The sequence below is a fragment of the Chiloscyllium plagiosum genome, unplaced genomic scaffold (genome assembly GCF_037043375.1).
Source record: "Chiloscyllium plagiosum isolate Xiang-an unplaced genomic scaffold, Cpla_swu_hap1 HiC_scaffold_30, whole genome shotgun sequence".
Taxonomy (NCBI): Eukaryota; Metazoa; Chordata; class Chondrichthyes; order Orectolobiformes; family Hemiscylliidae; genus Chiloscyllium; species Chiloscyllium plagiosum.
Genome location: NW_028270168.1, coordinates 14,658,250 through 14,662,943, shown reverse-complemented (window position 1 = coordinate 14,662,943; position 4,694 = coordinate 14,658,250).

Here is a 4,694-nt window from a genome sequence, read left to right as displayed (position 1 = left end):
ATTGACACAGACACAGGTCAGGCACTGCTGTCAACTGCATCACCAATTGGTTAGACTTGTCCAGATACCAGAGACAAATATGCAAGGGAGTGGCAAAGACCAGACACAGTCCATTTCCCATGTAATCAACTCACTCGCAGATATTTCAAATGCACTAAATACATATTTTTTAAATTCCGTGGTGATTTTTGGCAGGTTGGTGTTTTGATTTGAAATTGTTTGCATGTAGGCTCCACATCTGTACCCACTAATTACTCAGACACTGAGTAATTGTCTTGATACTGTCTTTGAATGACTAAGATTTAAAGTAAAACACAGCTGAGAAAACATTTCAGTAAACTAGGTACTTTTGAGACCAAAGAACAGCAGAGGGAATTACATATGAGAGGCTGCAGTGAAAATGAGAAACTATGGTTGATAGGGTGGAACTGTCTGTCAGCAACTTGGACATGCAACCTTCACACAAATTTATTAGAAGCATCTGATCTGAGTGCACACATTCTTACTTTCCATGCAATTTGCATTGCTTAGTTAGAATTAGTGGGAGTGTTATTTTATGTTCATTCATGGGATAAAGGCATCTCCGGCTAGGCCAGCATTTATAGCCCATCCCTAATTGCCCAGAGGGCAGTTAAGAGTCAGCCACATTACTGTGGGTCTGGAGTCACATGTAGGCCAGACCCAGGTAATTTCAGCAGTCTCCTTCCCTCAAGGACATTAGTGAATCAGATGGGTTTTTTCTGACAATTGACTATGGTTTCTTGGTTATCAAACTCTCAATTACACATTTTTATTGAATTCCAATTCCATTGTTTGCCATGGCTGGGTTCGAACCTGGGTCCTCAGAGCATTATCTGGGTCTCTGGATTAACAGTCTAGCAATAATACCATGAAACCATTCTCTTCCCATTGTCGAACATTATTGTCCAAATAACAACACTCAACCATCAAATTCATCAAAATTATCACATTTAATGAGGAGGTGATGGCCTATTGATATTATCTGGTAGACTATCAATCCAGAGACCCTAGTAATGTTCTAGAGTCCAGGGTTCAAATCCTTCCATGGCAAAAAATGGAATTTGAATTCAATAAATAATTGAATCAAATGATAATCGTGAAATCATGGTGGATTGTCTGGGAATACCCATCTGATTCACTAATGCCCTTTAAGGAAGGAAACTGCGATCCTCACCTGGTCTGGCCTACGTCTGACTTAGACCCACAGCAAAGTGGCTTGCACTTAACTGCCCTCTCGGTAATTAGGGGTGGGTAATACATGCTGGCCTGGCCAGTGACACCATTATCATGTGAATGATTTTTTAGGAAGTAAATAATAATATCCTTTAGGGAAGGAAACGGCCATCCTTACCTGGTCTGGCCTATATGTGACTCCAGACCCACAGCAATGTGGTTGATTCTTAACTGCCCTCTGGGCAATTCGGGATGGGCAATAAATGCTGGCAGAGCCAGTGACACCCTCATCCTGTGAATGAATAATTTTAAAAAGTCCTCTGAATCCTCATGACATCAGTCCAGGGTGTCCTCACTTAAAAGCTGTGATTTTCAGGAATACATCACTGACTGATGCTGGTAGGATTTGGAGAAATGACTTGTTGGACTTTTGGCAAGACATTAACTGATGCTTGGTTTCCCACAAGGTATCGATGTTAAAGCCAGAGTTTGGACAATTCTTGCCCAGATAAACCAGGGTAAAAATTGAAATACTATACCATACTTGTGCAGCATTCTGCAATCTTAGCTGAAATAACTTGCAAAACAAAGCACTGAATGCAGAAGTACTGAATAAATTCAAATTAGATCTCTCTCCCTCTCCAGACACCACCAGATCTGCTGAGTTCCTGCTTTTATTTCAGATTTCCAGCATCCATATCATATTATAGCTTCTATGTAGCTTGAACCCAACCCTTTCATCTCATTTCCTGGAAATAAATCCCACATTGTTTTTTTTCTGATTGGATGAAATGCATATCAATCTCACAGGCCTAGATGTTCCAGGTAGTTATTGAATCATTAGAAATATTTTAAGTGCTTTAATGCCTCAATACTGGGCATTTTGAATTGGGGGCTGGGGGGGGGGACGAGACGACAGACTTTGCTATTACACCATCATCTTACTGAATTTTGAGGGTCTTTTGCAGGCATTACAAGTTTCAAATTGCAGGTGGCAAGCAACAGCAAGATCCTAGTGGAATTAATAGAGCGAAGGATCGGGCTCCCCAACAGACTTTAAAAACTATCCAAGAACTGCCAAAGACTTCTCTTTTGCTTTTTCTGGTACGCTCCTTGCAATAGTTAATGGCAATTAATCCTTCTGTCCATTCTAGCATAGCATTCTCTGTTCAGATCATTCTATGGGAGGATTTCCAAATCAGAAAATTGGGAAACTCTTGCCAGTTGTCTGTTTTTCAAAACTCAAGTAAACTGTATCCCAACACAATGATTTTTGAGCTGTCTCAGGTCCTCATCGCCAATTCCTCTCCATGAGATGCAAGTATTCCATCATGTCAGCCTCATCCACTTTATTGGAGCTCACCAAGGTTAGCACTTCATGCTGAATCTTTAGGGACAAAGTCTTGAGATTCTCTTGGCTTCTAGCACATTCAGGTCACAATCTCTACCTCTCATCATCTAGGAACTTCAACATAACTTTCTACTGTGAATCAGCCACAATATAAATGCCTTGGGGATATTGTGAACATGCCAAATTTCATTGGTTGACTTTATGCTTGCATATTGAGTTCAAGATTCTGCAGTGCAGGCTTGTCATCTCAGTTAGTCAATGCTGCTAATAATCCTCTACAGAAGCCTACTCCTACCCTCATTACCTCTTGCCACCCTCTCCCACTGGATTCTTCTAATCTTCATGCCTATATCAAACACTCTACTTCAAATTGTTTCATGTGTCAGAGAACTCCACATTCTCACCAATATCAGTGTGAAGAAATTCCTACCATATGTTGTGTTAATAAGAGGTTCTTAAATTTAAATAGCACCGTATAATTTAAAAGCTTTGAAGAGAGAAAGTGGGATTGAGCTTTTTGCAAAGCTCATTTCAGTTTTATCTTTTCTGTTTAATAATGCATGCTATACTCCTTTTGCTTGTGGTGAGTTTGCTTAGTCAGTTTTATTATAGGATATACTGAAGAACTTACCATAGAAAGTTATCCTGGACTGATAGTTAACTCTGTTCCCCTCTTTCTCACTCTACAGACACTGCTGCCTGGAGCACTTCCTGCTTTTATTTCAGATTTCCACCATCCAAATAATTTTGGATTTACATCATATTATAGCTTGTGTAGCCTGAAACTTTCCTTTTCACTACTTTTACTTCTTGGAAATAAACTCAATATACTTTTCATTCAACCAGGAAGAAAGCAATATCAACCTCAGGCCTAGACATTCCAGGTAGTTATTGGAACAGTGGGGACTGGAGCTACACATTAGAACACAATCTCAGACACAAGTGGCTCTGTGGAGATTCCTTGTGACTGGAATCCTCTGAGAAAGTGCTTATAATTGGAAAATCAGGAGGGTTCCAACTCACCGATGCTTAACAGCTACCCAAGAAAGATTGGAGGTTTAAAAATCTATTGTAATTCCTCGATAAATATTAAACTGAACTGTTGACTTGCCAGCAATCTATCCAACTACATCTCGACCCATCACACCACCACACTCTTCCCCAGTATTCAAAAGTGCCCCCAACTCTCCACATCCTAACCAAGCTCATCCCACTTCACATTAACCCTGCTGGATGCATCATTCTACCAGACTGACATGACACCAGAATCGACACGCCTAACTGACCTAACCCTGCCCCACCACTATACTCAGTAACATCTCCCAAGCTATCCTCTCAGCACTCCTGCACTTACCTGGCGCCCTGCACCTTCCCTTCACCCAAATGGCAACTTAATTCCTACGTATGTACCAACCATCCTGCCACCTTCAGTAATCTAACACCTACCTTTCCTCTGTCACTGTCAAAGTGGCTTTGGAACAAGTAATTCCTGAAATATGGCATCAGGTGCCATTAAAAAAATTAACATTGCAGCCGACAACTCGACTCCTGGACTGAGCAGACCTCACCCCTCCCCACCCCAGTTTTCTCCAGATGCATTTGGGAGGGCCAGACTCAGAAAAATCACTGACAGCTAAGCGGATAACTCAGAGGGTTGCAGTCAGTCAAATCTAACCAAAGGTAATCAGAATTTCTGAAGAGAATATCCTTTATTGTCACGTGTATAGAAGCACAGTGGAAAGTTTTTTTACAATGGCTGCCTCTAATGGTGCCATCTTAGGTACAAGTACGTAGGTACAAAAGAGAAATAAAAGAATAATAGCATTAGTGTCTAAAAAACAAGTTAGAAGATAGTTATAACATAGCTAAAGGACTGACATTACATTCTAGTAAAGAATTTCACATCGATATGACAATGCAGAGCTCAACGAGCATGTGTCTGACCATCCAGGCCGGGTCCCAGTCTAACAACACTCCATCTTTGCTCCAAGCCTCCAGTCTGCTCCACCAGACACTCAGCTGCACCAAGGTAAGTTGGGTAGTTCCGGGGCGTGCTTTTCCCCTCATGCTGCTCCAAGGCTGCTAAAATGAGAGAGAAAAAAAGTACAGGCAGAGCAGACGAGTTCCGGATGGAGTGCCCTACTATGCT